General features: G+C 36.9%; 1 protein-coding gene across 7 annotated transcripts in view; it reads right to left on the reverse strand.

Moving 5' to 3' along the window:
• FTO (FTO alpha-ketoglutarate dependent dioxygenase) overlaps window positions 1–19,744 on the reverse strand; it is a 230,151-nt gene that overhangs the window by 201,085 nt on the left and 9,322 nt on the right. For 3 of the 7 annotated variants that reach the window (XM_085071854.1, XM_085071851.1, XM_085071850.1), the window contains exon 1: window positions 4,409–4,482. The exons of the other annotated variants lie outside the window; for them this stretch is intronic. The gene's annotated coding sequence lies outside the window, so the exon portion shown is untranslated. Of the gene's footprint in view, window positions 1–4,408; window positions 4,483–19,744 lie in introns of those variants that run through there. 7 annotated transcript variants of the gene reach the window in all.

Consider the following 19,744-nt stretch of genomic DNA (forward strand, 5'->3'; position numbering starts at 1 on the left):
TGCTTGCATGTTGACAATTTTGTATATTCTGCCATCATATTTGTTGTCATCACAGTGGAGGTACAGCCATCCCACATCTCCCTTACCCTCTTTCTCTCCTGCTGATCAGTGCTGCAACTCAATGTTGAAGTTTATGCAAACAAACTAAATTTTGCAGTGCAACCTCACTCATGAAAATCTGTGAAGAGGTTGAAATACATTTTATGATTACTATAAGTTAATGTTTATATTGTCTATGGTCTACCAAGAAAAAAATAAATTTACATGCTCAGATTAAGCTAAAAGCATAGATTGCAAAAAGCGGTGCTAGTACAATCCCTGCCATTAGTTTCTACATTTTTATTTCACAACATTACATTTTAACAGAAAAAGGCAAGAAAAAGTTTTTATGTTCACTAGCCATTTAGCACATGGACACCATTTATTTACGGACACTCTATATATTGATGTATAAATTAAAAATTCTACATCTGAACCCCACACCTATCATCATGAAATTAATCACTGTATATTAATACTTTATAGTACTAATTTCAGTAGAAAATCACCCTCCACAAAGCTGCTTCCTATTACTGGTATTGAATTGGCACTTCTCATGACTTCAAACTTCATGTGTTCAGCTTCATTAATCTAAAGGAATATATTTTAGCATATGTAGAACTGGATACTACAAAACAAGGAACAAAACAATCAAAAATCCCCACCAGGCAGACTTAGTGCTACAGGAAGACCCCAAATGTCTGTTCTGACTGAAATATAACCTCTATCACAAGATTTAAAGAAAGTTGCCTAAAGGTTGCTGTAAAAATAATTTTTCCAAATTCTAAAGTTGCAACAAGAAGTGTGAGGAGTAAAAATGAAGAAGAGGAATAACAGCTTTTAAAACATTGCTCATGAAAATATTATTCAGGCTGCAACGGAACGACACTTGCAGAGTTTGTCTAATGCAATTTTCCAACTGCAAACTCAGTGAAATGGAAATGTAAAACTTTAGCAAATTTTCTATATTCTCAGGTCCTGACCATTGCTAGGTCTAGACCTTCAGGGTTACATGATGAACAAAGAATCTTATTCAGTAATGTACCTGCATCAGAAAACCCTGAAATTATGTATGATGAAAGAAGTTTCTGAAGTTAAAATTCTCATTTTGATGGTCAGATTAGGACAATACAACCACGTGGACTAAACCTTCCATTGTATTAGGCAAATAGTTATGATGTAAAGTGCATAAATACTGCAGTACTAAAAACCCCTTAGAAATCCAAATGGGAGAAGCTTCACTCAGTGAGTGAGCAGCACATTAAGTTTGGAAACCTTCACTGTAAATACATTTTAAGTATTTGAATCTGTCCCCTACTTTAGGACCTAAACTGCTACCACAAGAAGTCCCTACATTCCCACATTGTCCCTACTTTAAATATGAAATAAAAAAGGAAGATAATCTTGTTCATTACATATAATATAGAATTCTACTCATGGCTTCTCAAATTGCTCTTCCAGACTCAAAGAAAGTACTTGTACTTTCTGGAGCACTTTCACTGCTCTGACACCGTGGAAAGCTCAAATGAGCAGAATGCAGGGAATATGTGTTGATACAAAGCAACGAAAAATGGTGAGAAGTGTAGAGTCCACAAGAGAAAGAAGGCATCATTAACAGCCAAAATCAAGTGTAACTCCCTATTTACCACAGCAATGAGCAAAAAAGTTTAAAGTCTGATGGTCACTGAAATATTATTGTCCCAGCTTTTAAGAACATCTTGTTTTATTGCTTTTACAAGAATACCTCCTTTTTATGTACCATGTTAGAAATAAAAAGGGTTTAAACTAGAGTAACTCCCGATCAGCACGTTAGAAGTTTTAATCCAAAAAGATCCCAAACTAGTAGTTGCCCTGAAAAATACACGTAGATCATCTACTCCACAACAGCTATTGGTTTTTAAGGATCCTGGGATGCACAGCTGAAGTTGTAGGGGTCCGGCGGGGTCCGGCCGCCTGGCCCCAACGAGCTCCGGGGCTTCGGGAGACCTCGGGGGCCTCACCTGGCCCAAGCTCTCAGCCCTCCCGGCTGTTCAGCTCTGTCCAGAGGCGGCTGCGGTCAGCCTCAGTGTTCCCAGGCTCGCTCCTTGGAGCGGCAGGGACCACGCGGCGGAGGCGGGTGCCTGCCGGGCAGGAACGCCGTGGAGTCGCTGGTCGCTTCCCGTGATAAAGAAAGGGCGACGAGCCGAGAGTCATCAGTGTGCAGTTTATTAAGGAGAAGCGGCGCGGGGGAGGCACACTGGGGGCTCTCGGGTGGGGCGGTCCACGCAGCTGCCGGGCGCAGAACCCGGCGGGGCTGGGGTCGCGGCCACACCACACCGAGAGAACAAAGGGAAGGGGTTTTTAGGGGGAAATACGGGGTTTCCCGGGGAGGAACAGCAGGGGCGGAGCCAACGGGGCTCCGGGACAACATGAGGGACAAGCGGGGGAGCAAATGAAATATAAGTAGGGAGGGGATTACAAGCAACTCATGGGGGAAGCCCGGCAACAGAACATTCTAGTGAGGGCAAGCAGCGGGGGCGGTGATAGGGGCAGGGAAGCAAACCTTAAACCAATAAGCTTAGGAAAAACTTTCCAGGGGAGGGAGAGAGCGGTTTACGGCCCGGCCTCCTCCGAGTCCCAGGCGATGGCATCCTCGGCAGCGTCCCCGTGGATTACGCCGACCGCCGGCCTCGGGGACTCGGGATCCGCAGCATCGGGCCGCCGCACCCCCACACCTCCCCCTTCTTTACTAAATAAGGAGCGAATGTGCTTAACTAAATATTTCTTAATCAATGCAAATGAAGCAGCAATTAAAGCAATAGCAAATAAAACAATAACGCAGTCTTTTAAAAGCGTGGCTCCCCATTCGGGCAGTCCCACTCCTTTCAGTGCTTTGTGGGCCCATCCTCCGACGGTGGAAAGCGTGGAGTTCACAGCATGACGGACGCCATCCACGGTGCTTTCAAACCAGAGGCTGCTCTCGAAGGTGATGTTTCTTATCAAGGCGTCCATATCTTGCAGCCTCTGGTGGATGCTACGGCTCCTGGAGGATAGGTTGAAGCAGCAGAGCCCCTCAAACTGTTGACAGCCATGTCACACACACAGCCCTCTGCAAACCAGGGGCATGGTCCTGTACTAGATTCCAGATTCAATCTGAATTTTAAATGCTGCGTAATTTCCAACTCTTGATATCCAGAAACAAATAAGGAATATGGTTCCTGTTTTAGACAGTGAAATGAGCCTATTTGGGTTTATCTTTGGTGCAGTCCCCATGCAAAACAGCTCAGCTCACACCCTCTGGCATCAAGTTATCTACATTCTAGCTCTGTAGCTCACATCAATTTTAAGGCCACAGAGGAATGCTCCTCAGAGCAGCTATCACCTGCAAAACTTTTTCTCTCGAAGTAAAACTGATCCAAGAAGACAACACATCATATTAAATTTCTGTCATATTCCTTTTGCAAAGTGCATCATTCACATATTTGCAGGAATATAATGCTTTTTCTGTCTTGCAATATACCAGTCCTTTCCTCCACAGGATTAAGATTCTTCCTTAAAAGCTGTAAAAATGTATTTGCCCTTATAGCTCAAGAAACATTTGACTGACCAAAGCTCAACTGGTCACATCCCTTAGATATTCCAGATATTCATAATTATTCACATTCTCAAATGATGCAGATTACTCATGGACATTGACTGGATATCCACACCAAAGCCACTGCAATGAAAGAAATTGCTAACATCTTTCCAACAAGAAGTTTCCCTTATCCACTTTCAATGAATTATCTTTGCCATAAAATATTGAAACAAAACAAAACCCAACCTTACTGATGATTTAAAGCAACAAATTCTAGAATTGTGGGCTATGTTCTCTTTTGCTGTTAGAAGATTATGAATAAATGAAAAAGTGGCTTGATAGCACTCAATTTTACTTCATTTTCAATATTAATTTGTTTTAATTACATGACATGACAGATCATTAAATGCAAGCAGGTTCATCATAGTAATACAAGGTTCATACAGTATTTAAAAAAAATTCAATTTACTGTCACCATTGTTTTATTTCTTTCCTATAACTGAAAGCTATTTGGAATGCATTTAGAACAATAAAAACCTCTAACAAAATTCATATGCTCCTCAGTATAAAAATTGTTATCCTATGCTTCTGATAAAACAATTTCCTTTTAAAATTATGTGGGAAGTCAAGCATGACCTATTTTAACAAGTCCAGTGCAAGGAATACCAACTGTTCTACAATTATAATTTGCAGGTTCCCTCAAAAACCAAAACAAGGGCACATAAACAAATATCTGGCACTTCAAGAACTCTGGAATAAATAAAATGGATTTACTCCTACGAAACTGCTCAACAGTGGAGATGGCAGGAGCACCTGTTGCTTTCATCAACTCTTCCAGGCAGAGCCACAGTACCACTTTCCTTAGGACACAGTTCTCCAGAAAACTCTCTAAGAAAATTCAATGTAAAACTGAAGTAGAGCAAAGTAGAGTCAATCTGGGGTTTTGGTAACAAGTTAAAATCTACTTTGGTTAATATTAAGCATTTAGTTATTACCCAATTACTAATTTTTATTTCTGAACTTAGTAATTGTTTTTGCATTATGTTAGGTATGGAGTGATATCAGCACCTGGAGATTATACCAATAAAGTCCTGAAAGTTGTCTTGTATGACAGTAATTATGTGTCTTACAGAGAAATGTTGCTAGTTACTAATACAAAGTTGTCCTATAGAAAGGTATACTATATCACACTGGGGTTTATCTACCTTACTGCAGAGACAGTCTCTTTTCTGCTGTCAAAATGCTTTTGCTATATGTAAATATTTAATGTTATTACCATCATTCACTCAGTGCTCATATTGTCTGTTCAAGCATCTATTACTGTCTGCTAGATACACTTGAGAATAACATTTATTCATGTCTACTACTCAGTCACATGCAGGCCTCACTTCTCAGAGATTCTTCAAAGTTCCATAATTTATTAAACACTGCACAAAGGCCTGTATCATTTGCAGGATGTTACTTGTGCAAGTGTAAGCACTGAATGCATGGAATAGCTACAGTAGCTAATACAATACCAAGGCTGAACTTTTATCCTGGGTTCTATAAGGAATTTACATCACAGAAATAAATTCTGCATTTCCTGAACTCTCAGGTAAGAACTATGGCTCTTAACAGAAGGATACTGAGCACATTTTAGTTAAGAATACTGTGAAAGGAAACAAAAAGAAACATCAATGGCCAATTTTACACCTAGTTGTAGCTTCATGCAGCACAATTTTTTATATTTATATTCATAGCCCTGCACGTAATATATATATCACATACACAATACATGATTTTATCAACAATATTACCCATTGGTATACCTGCCAGTAAAATATCTTAGATATCAGCTTTCTAAGACACTGAAGTCCTGTTAAGACAGACAAGAATCACCAGAGTCCTCAAGCAGGACAGTCTCTCTAGTGGTTTGAAACAAGGTTTTATTTCAAATCTCAGTTTTATTTTAGACAAAGCTTTTTTTAATGTGATTTTTTAATTTGATTTTTTTTTCGTTTGGAAACAGTAAGCATCACAAACAAACCATCCTAGAAAGTACAAGACAGCACAATTATTTCTTCTATCCCAGTGGACCCTGACACTTTATATGACAAGATCTAACCGCTCATCAATGAGACTAAAAGGAAATGAAAATGTTGAATTCAAAAGATCTGCCTTTCAGTTAACATCCTTAATGTAAATTAGGGTTAAATGTGAATAAAATTAATATTTAATCACTTCAAAAACTTCTATTCCTTTCTTCTGTTTAAACACTAAAACTTAATTATAAAATAATGTAAAACAAGTGTAAATTTAAAAGAATCATTTTGAAGATTTGCATTAATAGTTCAAGACCTATTGACATGGATGAAAAGAAGGGGAATCCCAACATTATGTTGCTTTAAAGCACAGTGTGATTCTATTCCTTGCCAACAGCCAGCAGGAGCCCAGGCACAGGGGAGTGTTGCAGTAGGGAAGAAGGGAGAGAGAAGGATGGAGAGGAATTGCAGGAGCAGCACAGCAAGGCTGACCTCAGCTCAAAATCCAAGTGCAGCTACAGGACAGGGGGTGTGTGGGAGAAGAGAAAGAAACCCAGTTTCAAACTGCGACAGCAGGGCCTCAATAGATTGCTTCACATATCCCCATGAAATAAAAAGTTCCTCTTATATAGGGGCACAATCTAATAGTTAGTAATGAAGCAGCATGACACACAAAAACAGTGCAAAACCAGGGAAAAAAAGCTTCTGACATCAGCACAATACCTCTCCAAAGTCTTACAGCTCTTATGTAATCTAACCTGCCGCCTTCCTAAACTTTCATTCTGAAATCCCACACAAGGTGAATCCTATGGGCCTTGAGGTTTTGCACAGTGGTTACTGTCGCACAGTCTATATATATGGTTAAAAAACAAAATATAAGAGCTCAGCCTTTGATAATCTGTACCTCCATGAAAGGCAGTTTGGCTGTAAAGAACCAAAGAGGCTCATTCCACAACTCTGCTTTATGCAAACTTTGAACTAAGCCCAGGTTAGAAGCTATTTCCACAAAAAGTAATGAAATTCAAAATCCCTGATGTGTTTCCCATTCGTTTCTTGAACGTAACTGGAGCACTTTGTCACTTGCAAACAACATACGTAAATGAAAGACAATAGTGAGCTTTCATGGCAAGCACCAGTCACACAGGGTAAGTATTGGAAGGCTGAAAACCCAAACCCAAGAACTTCTTTCGAAACAGCTTTTCTAGAACTTCTCTATGTACCTGCTAAACTTCTTTTGACTAGAATTCTCTTGAAGCTTTAACCTATTTCCAAATAATTTTGGCTTCTACAAGAAAGCATATGCTCCATAAAATCGGTTATTTAAGTTACACAGTGAATCTAATATTAAGACCGTTCAACAAAAATCCAGCAGGATCATTTTCAAAGCATACCACTCTCAAAATCTGTGTTTTACCACAGGGAACACACCACTAATAGACACCATTGCTCAATCTCATGAACATAGGCAACTTTTCCTTTTAGAGGGAAAACTCAAACCCAGTTGAGCATTATGGTAAACTGTTCCAAATACAGACAGGTTATCCCTGGAACAAGCACAGGTGAGCATTTCATTTTTGTCCCACTCAAGTCAAAGATACGAGAGAGAGAGTGAGAGAGAGAAGAGAGAGAAAGAGGGAGAGAGACATGTTTTTGCAAATAGCATCAAAGTAAGAGGAATTTGATTATCTGCAAAATATTTTTCCCAGCACAAATAACCCACCACTCTACCAAAACTATAAAGGCTTATTAGACTTGACCATCACATCGCTGGTATTTTGTTAAATCCCTTTTCCTAGCTATTTAACTTCTGCTAATAGAACTTTAAATAAAAGAAAGTGGTCTTATTTCCCCCTCAAATAATGTTACCTTGCCCCCTTCTGCAATCATTTTCTTTGCATGGACTTCTTTGACTGTACTCTACCACACAATATTTTAAAACCTGAATCCCAATCAGAGCCACCCTCATTAAAAATGTGACCTTTCACCTTCAATGAAGCACTGCTAACATAAATTACATTTCGTTGTAGCCCAAAGGTGATAGAGATGAGAGCAGGATAAACAAAGTGTAATACAAAAGCCAGTTAGGTCAGGCTTTCATTAGAGCCTTTTCAAAAGCTATTAATCTTGCTTGTAGTCAGCAGGCTGAAAATGTCCACTTCTACTCAAAAGTAGCCATAAGGACAGGTCATGCAAGATGCAAATGGTCCTCATAAAACCATTTCAGATGGTATTAGGTGAACATCATGGCAAGTAAGTTCAGATCTCACTGATCAGAGGAAACTCAACAATATGAGTTTGGCCAAAATATACCACAAAAAACAGATAAGAATTAATCATGTTGAATTCAAAGCAACTATGAAATGGTTCTTTAGATTTAAAAATGTGAATAAAAATGCTATTCATCAAGTTCAGCTTAATTTGTCTTTCATGTCAGGGTCCACATTTAAAACAATTGAAAAAAAAGAAAAATAAAAGTAAGCATTCCTATATTTCAAAGAACCTGGCACAAGCCAGGTACAAGCCAGTCCTTAAGAAATACCATGACAGATTTTAGTAGTAGGCAACAATGATTTTGTCTACCTGGATCCTTCTTTTGGTACTTCATGGCCAATTACAGTAAAAGTTGCTCAACAGGATACACACATAAGAAAATTCCTGTCACAGAGCAGATGCAAATTTAATTACTTTAAGTTAAACCTTCCATCTTGTCTAGAGGTCCTTCAAAAATGCAACTGTAAACAAGCACTACATTGCAATCAGGTGTCAAGGGCTTATTTGATCTCTTACAAAATATGTCACAAATCACTGGCAGAAAGTGGGTCGAGAGGGAGAACAAAGGAAAAAACTGTCAATGGACTAGGTAGCTCATGTGAGTGTGCCTATTAGTGCACTGGATCTTTCTGCTCCTGTCTAATGCTGTCCATATAAAACCTTCTTAGTTTGACAGTGTTCTGTTATCCTGCATTTGATGTAATTTTTCTGTAGTAAGCAAAAAGAAAAAAATCTGTGAAAAGAACGGATAGAGTAACCAGAGAAAACCTTGAAGATACCAAAATTAATTATTCTGTTAAAATATCGATTTTGTGCTATTCTTCATTTCTGATATGTTACAGAGCTTTTAGAAAGCTCTGCATTTTTGAGAAAATAATCACATAAAAGCTGAAAATAAATTAGAATTATTTGCATTGAATTATAGAATTCTAGATGGCCCCAAATAAATAACACATACCACATTCTCTTAAGGAAGAAAATTACTACATTGTACAACTGGCCAGAAGAAAAGCATGTGAATGTGATGCACACATTTTACCTTCTCTCAAACACCAAGTACCTTTGGGGGACTAGAGTCAAAACACCAGTCAGCTCTCTGCAGTCCTCTGGTGGTCCTGAAATGCTGGTAGGTCACTGCTTGTGAATCCCTTGCACTACAATATAGCCCAGAATAGAGAGTGTTTAAATGACAAAGTGTTGGTAACATTAAGGAATTTATGGATACACAGCTATGGGGATGTAAGTCTCATGGCAGAAAGACTCAGTAGGTATTTTATTTAGTAGAAGAACCCCTCAGATGTACACAAATGCACAGACTATCTTCTGTTCATACTCAGCTTAAACCGTTTACTATGGAGTTAAAACTATAATTAAAAAATCCATTCAAATTCACAACTGAATATGCCAACATCTCTCAGAGTTCCTCTGAGATCTGTGGAGTTAAACACTAGATAATCTGTGTAATTTCAGCAACAAAGACTCACTGGTCTGCACAGCACAACTTGTCAGCTACAAAGTACATGTTGGGGGTGTGGGGGCAACTAACCCAAAACACAACAATAGTCACAGTAGGTATGTCCCTTATAAGACCCCCAGAGCCACTTGGCATGGTTAGTCTAGCTCTAGGACACATAAGCTCTTCTTCAGCCTTGTCTAACTTTTATACCCTTACAAGTTGGTCTAATACGTATTACCTTTTACCTATCAAACTTGCCTCAACACAGTAAGGAAAATATCAGAACTTACATAGTACTGTCAGAAACTCAAATAGCATTTTCTCTGACTCAAACAGTGAGTTTTATTATGTTCTATTTAAAATTTACTGGAGATTTTGCTTAAAAGCCTATTTATTCAGGAAAAAAAAAAAAAGATAAATTGGAAAAAGCCCTCAATTATGTTTGCTCTATTTTACAATGGCTTTTCATGAAACCAAAGTATATCCTTATTACCTGTAATACAACAACCTTTTCACGAATAGTATCTTGAAGAGTCAATTTACAGAAGCCCCACCAAGTCTGACAGAAGAAGCCAAGGAGTTCCTCTTTGATACAATCAAAATTACCGAAAACTAGGGGAAGAGGGAAAGTATTTTCCCATTATGCTTACAAAATCAAGCCTTTCTACATTGATCTAAGCCAAAAGAGCAAGAATAGCTAGGAAGCTGCCTGCATAGGATAAGGCCTGACTTTGCTTACTATGCAGGCTGCTATTTTTGCTTTTTAACCAGAGTTGCATGTCATTTTTATCAAACTGATAAATTTAGTTTAGTTCCGTTTAATATGTGCCTCATGTACACTTCCTTGCTACTGAGCAAAGAAACCAAACTGTTAGTTTTCCAACTCAGTTCTCCTTATTAGTAGAATACATCCCTTTAAGAAAGAACTTGAACAGCTGACACTCTCACTCATTTTTAAAATTTCCTATTGGTTCAAACACGCCCCCCAAGAAAAAAATAGAGCTGCAAGTCTAAACTATTTTATTCATATATTAGATAACAGAGGAGTTGCAATCACTTTGCTTAGAATTTACTTTTTTTAAATCCCCCAGATGACTGTAACATTGCATTTATGAACAAAAATGCACTAGATCTATTTATCTCATTCCAATAAAATTTAAATAGTGCAACACATTATTCATCTATCCATATTATAAACTGTTGTGTACATTAAGTGGATAATATTATTAACACTAATGTTTCTGCAGGCTATTCATTAAATAAATGGTAGACACAGTAATTCCATCTATTACACATGGAGCTCAATAACAGCTGTAAATGAGAAAATTGCAATAGACATACTGAGTAATAATCAGGACTAAAACGACAACTGTAACAATATATCCATTGTGTAAATGTTCTGATTATAGAAACACAGCCTAATCTGTAATTTTTCATCACTGATAAACACTGGTAACCAGCCAGAATATAGATTATATTTTATCCGGTTACTAAAACACAGCTGCAAAATCTACTTGATTTATTAATTTAACGAGATACAAGTATTTTGTTTACTGATACAGAAATATGTGCAGCATGACATCAAATCACCATGCCTGCCTAAAAACTACAGCTAGCAAAATGTACTATACCTTTCCACATATGTAGATACAAATATGACATACAGGGTTTTGCCAGCATAATGTCATAAAGCTATACTGGCTTGTCAGTAGAAGTTTTCTAAGGCTTCTTGTTAACATTTACAGGCACCACATAATCCCAGTTTAGAGCCTGCAAGAGCAACTGCTTATGTCATAAAAAAGATTGAGATAATTTTCTACTTAGAGAGCTTTAGTGATCATATTTAAAAATCTTTTCATTATGTCTAATATCTTAATGTTTTTACTACTGTACATGGAGAAATGCCTAGAAATTATCTACAGAAGCACAAAAAAATCTATGTGGCATGCTACAAACACTTTAAGGTTACCCAAAAAAAGTTTGGATCATTCCTAAGAACAAATACAATCAAAGGCCTAATATTTGGGATATGAGGCACTACATCACCTGACACAAAACTGCTTCAGTCAAACACCTGGCATGATTTTCTGCAAACAGCACAATTTATTAACGGAAAAAGACTTCATGTGGCAAACACCAGGGATTATTAGATAGAGGCTCCTTAGGAAAATGCCAGCTTTCTTCTATTTTCAGCCTCTGTACCAAGAGTCATGCAAACTTGCCAGCACGTGACGGGAGAGGTTGAGGTGTGGTCCACCTGCCTGCTACTGACCAGATGGGGAAGATGCTGCGATTGGCATAAAGCCCAAGGAGAAAGAAATCTGCGGGGACATGGCGAGAGACAAACGTCTTTGACAAGAGCAAGACAAGAGCTCTCCCCCAGACATCCTCCATAGGGATCCTTCATTCCCCTTTGCTTATATTGTCACTGCATATGCATAGGATGATTGAATATATTATGCATGGGAATTAATTATGCCACTGGCACTGTCAAGAAGTCACTGAGCTTTCATTATGCATGCAAAGTTCTGCCATTTTGCACACACATATGAAATCTGGAATTCTCAAAGAATTTCAAAACTATATGAGAAAGGAGAGAAGATTAGGCCCAGGGCCACAATAGTAGAGAAGATTCCACATGCAAAGGAGATTTTCTAAGAATAAGTAAATCCATTCTAAGCAGTTCAGACTGTTTCAACCAGGTACCTCTCTGAAGGACTCAATGGCCAAGGCCCAGCACATACTTATGCATGAGCATGTCACATGCTCTCCACAACTATTTGTTTGGGTTTTGTTTTCATTTTTATTATTTCCAGTCATATTAGTATTCCATGCTTAAAGAAATCTTAAATTTTTTTCCTCAGTATCAATTAATTACTCTCCCTCACTATTCCTCACAAAACAAGAATTAGCAGATGCCCAAGTGAAAATTTACTTGTTTTTAAAAAGATCTGATGCACTCATATTGCCAAAAAGCCTCTCTTAAACAGCAAACCACACATATATATTCTCTTATGTATTCGGTACACAACAGTCACTCATTACATTTCAGTCAAATGCCTGCTAGACTATTACACTGGAATCCACTAGATGTCTGGCTTTGTAACTCACTTTTTATTGATTCTCTATCACTCAGTTCTGTGTGACTTTTCTGCTTATCTAATCTTCCTCCCAAAATATCACATTGCCTTAGTATTTTCTCATCTTTCAGCAAGTCCCTTTTTCTTGAGTTCTTATTTTGTTCCTTCATTGTTCATTGCCCATCTTCACTACTGACTTCATTCTCTTAATTTATTTTCTGTAGGAACTGGGTTATATCCCATTCTTTACTTAAATTCCTTGGAATAAAAGTATTTACAAGAAAACAGTAATAAATCCCCCACTGATTATGAAACAAACAAAAAAGATGATAAATAAATGGGCTTGTTAATGCAAATTTCCAATCAGTCTTTAATTTAAGTATGAGCCAATGTAATACTGAATTCGATATCCACTTAAAAATTGAAAGAGGAAAGTTCTGTAAAGCAATAAGCTTTTACTTTATAACTAGCTACAATCCTTCCAGGATATAATCGGAAAAATTCTACAACACTTGATAAATCCATATTCTTCAGACTGTTCTTTCAGTTTTCAATACAGATATCAGCTTATAACCATACCAAAATATGCAAGAATTAAATTGCTATTTCCACAGATATTGCTATACTTTCAATAGTTTAAAATAACCTTGATTTAATTAATCAGCTCATCTTTCTCAAAATTCTTTCAAACAGAAGTTAACTTTATAGCACTTGATACCACAGCATTGCCCCAGCTTCAAGGAAACCAGACTTTTTAGGTAAAATTGCCCTAGCATAAATACCATTTCAACAAGCTGAAAAGAATTGTCTGCTTAAAGCCCTTCTTCAGGATGGTCTGAGAGTTACCTGCTCTTTCCTATGCCTTGTAAAAAACTTCTGAACAATTAAGGAAAACCAAAATTAACTATTTAGGTTTAAGAAGAATATAATGTCAGTTTTCAGGATCTAAATAAGACATACTTTACTGACCTGATTTAAATGAGTTAACACTAACTTTTTAAATTCCATCTTCTACTGACATTAAACCCAATACTTAGAGCTTTAGGCTACAAACACCTCAATGAGCCTGATTTGCAAACAGCCAAAATTAGACCAAAGTTACAGGGTTTATGCTTTTTATGAAAAGGCTTCCATGCCTTTTAAAGACACCTTTTGAGTTTCTCTCGTGAATGTTCACTTATGATTTCACTCATCACAAAAATGCACATTTTGGGCATAGACTTCAGTTTTTAAACAATGTAAAAAACAGTATCTGTTTAGCAACAGAAGTCAATTTCCCATCCCCTGGAGTCTCATACCTCTAACAACAAAACTTTTTAAATTTATTTATGCAAACAACAGACAAGATTATTATGCAAAGAACTCACACAAGAGACATCTGCATTTCATTGCCATCTTGCAAAACACAAAGAAATCCTGAAACCCACTCAACTCTTAAATATTGATACAGAGTGCAACAGAAATATTTCCTTCATCCTGAAGTCCAATTTCTGATTAGCAGGAAACACATCTTCCTTTACAGAATTGCACAGAAGTAGAATAAAAGCTTAAAGTACATTTAACAGTTTGAGATGTTCCAGCTCTACAGTTTAAATCAACTCTCTAAGTTACATATATTTCCTCACACACAGCTATAGCCAATGACTAACAACAATGACTGCAAATTAATTTATACAAAACTATAAATGCTCTGGAATGCTAATGAGAAAAGGTCTTGAGTATGACACCAAGTATTTCCAAAATACAAGAAATATTGTTACTTGTATTAACTAAGTGCATTATTAAACCCGAAGTTCCACAGTCCAGCAGTACATCAGAATTTCAAGACATGCCAGCCTTTTGTGTATCAAAAGGCCTCAAAAAAAGTGGAAAGCAGGGTTAAATGCAGGACCTGAACTGTGAGTGTCTGAAGTGGTCAGAAGGAATCTCTTGTATGATACATCCTGGGATACCAAGGGCTCACACAATAAACAATCTCTGCCTTTCTTCATAACCTTGTTTAGTAGTGTAAGCCAGTTTCTTCTTTCTACCCCTGAGTATATTTTATCAGTAGCTAGAAATGTCAAATACTTCCATGGTAAACAGAACTATCCTGCCCTTTTCTATTTTCCTACACACCAATACTAAAGAAGGTGACAATATAATCTGCCCCAGGCAACTCTATCACCATCCACAGTAGACAGGTCATTTTCCTTTTTATCAAAGAGGAGAGTAGGTCATCACATTTTAGTACATGTTGACACCACTGCTAGTAAAAAGAGATAAGAATTCAGTGCCCTTAAGGTGCCTTAACCTCTATTTTACGTAATACAGATATTTCACAGCTCTTACATTAAAGCCAGAAGACAGATTTGTTCCCTGAAAGAATGCACTACAAAGGTCTCAACCTTTGTGACAAGCTGATATTTGTACTGCAGAGGGTATAGGTGACAACAAAGCACTTCCCTTAAGGTATCTACCTCTCTTTTATTTTGGGTAATGGGATTTATTTTGCTCCTCTGACACCATAAAGAATCATGGATGTTTAACCTCTCAAATACACATATGTGGCTTTTGAACACTTTTAGAAGTTGAAATAAAAAGCACCTGCACACCTCCTGCCATCCTGAAAATCACTTCAGAGGTTTCTTTGCTTGATTAAAACATTTTGCTTTCAGTCAGGACATTCTTAATTCAGAACAAAAAACAAAATAATGACACTTAACTGCTGTTATCTTTATTAATGGTGCTTTCACTTTCAAATTCTAATGTCTGAAGAAAGTTGGAAAACACTTTTATAGTGCTCCTTTTATCTTTTAAGGCAATGGGAAAAGACAGCACCTCCTGATAGTTAATATATTACCATCTCTATATGAGAAGTTACTTTTTATTGCATTTTATGTTAAGGAACTGGTTTCTCCATATCCTTTTAAAATAGTGATAAGTTAAAAAGATCTGCAGGGCAAGTGCAAAAACATCACAAACTCCTAGTCATGACAAAGACTGGACAGCATTCACAAAAGTACTTCCATTTGGAAAAACACAAAGATAGAACACACTTGCAAGAAACTCCATAATGATGCCCAGGTTCTTGTGCACATACATGTAAAATGTTACTTCAAAATACGGGAAAAAAGTAGCCTCTGGTTAGAGGAGGAGCAGGTATTCCATACTTCAAGTGAAAAAGTTGTGCTTGAATATTTTAAACTTTTTTCTCCCAGTAACATAACTACAAACAGTATTATTAACTCCCAGTAGAAATTACACCTTGATTTGTATAGTGAAAGAAAGAGCAACATTTGTCTGAAATGAAAAATAACATTCCTTTAGTTTGAAAATAGTCTGGTCAGTTTTTCCATTCATTTTGGTAGCATTTTTTTAAATTGTGGAGGTTAAAAAGGAGTTCTGAATTCAGAGATCACATCAACAAACACAATGGCTCATTATTTAAATGCTCATTATTTCTTTGTCTACTTAAATGCACTGAAATGGTTGCATGTTTGCATATATACACACTTCCAAAATTCAAATCCACTTCTCCACAAAAACATATTGTGTCGGGATATATTAATCCAGAAAACAGAAACATAAACCAAAACTTAGTAACAGCAATTTCATGGCCCAGATAAAAGTGTTTGGAAAATAATAGTTTTAACATCTAAAAACAGACCACTTCATTTGCCAAAGAATTTTGCACATTTACGGCATGCATGTGCTCACACATGTATGCAAACATCTGCATGCATGTATTTTATACACTCTTTCAGAGTAGCCACATGTCAGCGCACTGGCAAAGACTAGAAATCAAAGAGTTGGGCTATTAAACAAGAAAAGCATTTCTCATTAAGAGCAAGACCAAAAAGACCTCTATGACACAATCTAGTATTTTAGATCATTGCCGCTGAACTGAGGTCTCTTGCAAACGACACTGTAAGCAGAAATGTAAAATCTGGTTCAGAAAATACACTGAGGGAAAAACTATTATGAAAATAATACTTTTTTGTTTCTAAGCAATCTAACCAATAACCACTACTATGATTCTACTGTTTTTACTAAATTAGCATGAAGATGTTTTGAAACTTGAAGGAAAAAAAAGTAATTTTATAGCCAGTTTGCAAGATAATGCTTCTTTTCTGGTTTGGACAGAAGTCATTATGAACAAGCTCTAGTGAATCTCTGATTTTAAGTTGATATTTTGTGATGTCACTTTAATATACCATTTCAATTACAAAGGAACTGATATATTTTGAGAGAAAACAGACAAGTTTCAAATCCAATAAAATAAATTGCAGTTACAGACGGCTGTTGCCCAAGTGAATAGCTAATATTCCACAAAAGTGGGATATGACTCTACCAAGTATGAAGCAATTCAAAGTATTTGTTAATATACGATAGATTGAATAAGTAATTTACCTACACACCAAGTTTATATTCACAATTAACCCAGAGGTACAATTCCCATTCATTAAATTAAGTACAATATTCATCCCAAATATCTTTGGGATTCATTATCAGAAGATACAAAGATGTCTGCCTGTTACATATTTTCAATGTCAAGCATTTATTACACAGTGAATTTCAGCCTGACTCCTCATATTGGATTTTGATGCTCTTTTATGCACTGTATTCTGTCCTCGAGAGAAAAATGACCATTTTATATTGCCTTTGGTTTTTTTTTACGATAAATTCTATCTTCTCATCAACTCTTTTAGATGGAAAAAAAAAAGCACCTGAAATAAACATTTCAGTCATTTTAAGTTTGCACAACTGCTTTACAAATCACACAGCCTGACCTCCTTCTATGATATTACATTACAGCAAGATCCAAAATAACATTCCAGTTTGACAGCTAACCTCAGGCACCACTGGTCTGGTATCTCGCTGCTTATACTGCTGGCTGAAAAGCTGATAGGATACGCAAGACAAGCTGAGAGTTTAACTGGCAGAGCTGTTCAAATCTAAATTGTGCTATTTGAAACTTAGACCACAGGAGACAACAGTTCACTTTTTACCATGGCAGCAGAATCAACCTCTTGGCCCTGTGAAATCCATATGAATACATTTAGAACACACAAAAACCATCTCCCTATATTATGATCAAAGACATATTCAACACACATTTTTTATGCACATTCGACCATCCTGTTGACAGTCTTGGAAGTTAAGTAATATGGACTGCTGCACATAGGTTTCAAACCTTGATGGAGCCCAATGGCAGGCTACTTTTGACAGTCAAATAATGACAAGCACGTTGCAGGCCAATGCCCGTCATTCATGAACATCCTGGCCTGCTCCAAGCGTTGCGCGGCAACAAAGTGGGCGGTCAAAGGTTAAGTTCGAAGAAGACAGCGATGAAGGGCAACTGTCATGCACCACTGAGTACTGTGAGGCAGCAAGGAGTGGTTGTCTTCTGAAGAACATGCAAAATGTTCTCATTCTGTCCAGGCAGACACATATTTGAAGGTCCTAAATGAGACCACTGCCAATTCACGAAGAGCCAAACTGACAGCATGCCATTCAAACTGTCTCTCTCAAATTTGGCTTTTTTTTTTTTTTATTTCAAATCACAAATGCATGCAAAGTATAGCATTAAACAGAACTCCCAGCAGTTCTTTTAAGCAAGCCACATTTGGCAGGGTAGGAAGAGAGAGGAGAAAGACAACTAAACTTTTCCCTCTTGTTCTTTTCTTATTTAAGAGAAGTTCAATTATTTCATGAGTAATTCTTCCGTTTTCTTGTATGCACGTGTTTAATTCCAAAATTACATCTGTTGTAACCCTTGCTCTAAATACTGGTGTTTCATCCAGTATTGAAAACCACAGTCTAACACCTTACAATTAGGTCTAATACCTGGAGTTTTAATTCTTTATTAGTACATCAGTATCACTATAGAGGCATACATTGAAGCATGCAAAATACTTTGCATCAGTCTCTAAATATTCTAACCATTTCTGTTATGAATGGCATAATAACAGTATATTCTATTTGTTTAAAAGCACTGTTTTGTGTGGAGTTATGGCTTGAACAGCATGATTAACAATGAAATTGCATTATTTTGCATAAAACATATACATCTTACTTTTAAACCATTGCCAGTAAAGATGTATATTTTTTACTTACACATTTAAATTATGTGATCATAGTCATGTTTGCCTCTATTAACATATAAAAGACTTCAAGAAAAATAGAAATACTTTTTTCTATTAGATAAACAGTGATGTGTCTCATCTTTCATAGGAATGAACGCTTGACACTAAATTTAATCAGGCTGACAAAGGATCATATGGGTTAGCTCTCTATGCCCTTTTCATGAACAGTCCATCTCTCCTGCACTTACAGGGCCAAATATTGCCCTCTCACAAAACAGATCAACATGCAAAGTGCTTGTTTCTTTCACTGGGTCACTGGCATCCTCCCACCTGTGACATTACTGCTTTGTACCACCTTCTGTCAGGATACCAAGCCATTAAAGACCCTAATCACAAACTGTGCTTTGCAAGCTGAAGAGAAAATGAATTGTCATTATTTATGAAGAATGTGTTTGGATCATAAAGCATAAACCCATGTGTCTGTCATGTATACAGATACATAGAGCACAAACTGCTTTAGGTAGAAATTACATTCATATGTTCTTATTGCATAAGCCATACTATCAACACTTATCAAATCACAGATAATGACCAATCTACTTTTCTGATCACACTGGATTACTTTCAGGAAGCCAACATCATAAAATTATAATTCAACTTTTTTGGACTGAAAAGCAAATTTCAAAGCTTTTCTACATAGGCAAGGTGGTCCTATCTAAAGCAGAAACTGTAAATTTGGATAGAGATCATCAATGTGACAACACCACCTTCTCAACTAGCCCACGGCACTAAGTGCCACATCCAGCCTTTTCTTAAACACCTCTGGGGATGGTGACTCCACCACCTCCAAGGCCCAATCATTCTTTCCATGAAGAAATACTTCAATAACATAAGACATTTTTAAAACAGTTCAGGGAAGGCTGATCAATATCTACAGTTCATTATAAAAGTTTAAGCTATAACACCACTGTGAACTTCATTATATACTCTTATCAAGCACCACAACTTGCAAAAGTCATGTGATTACGATAAGTTTTCTAAAATATCAGTTCCCATGGTCAGAAAATTTCATACGAGGTTCAATTTTTATTTGCAACTACACTGAAGAAAAGCTTATGGAATCCAACTTGAAAATATGAATAAAAAGAATACAAAGAAATTCCGAAGAACAAAGCTTTTTAAAAAAATTTCCCATGACACATTCAGGCAAAATGGGCACCCAGGAATACGAGCTTTTACTAATGCAAGTAAAA

The sequence above is a fragment of the Lichenostomus cassidix genome, chromosome 11 (assembly GCF_008360975.1).
Source record: "Lichenostomus cassidix isolate B80296 chromosome 11, HeHo_3.0, whole genome shotgun sequence".
In the NCBI taxonomy this organism is placed as follows: domain Eukaryota; kingdom Metazoa; phylum Chordata; class Aves; order Passeriformes; family Meliphagidae; genus Lichenostomus; species Lichenostomus cassidix.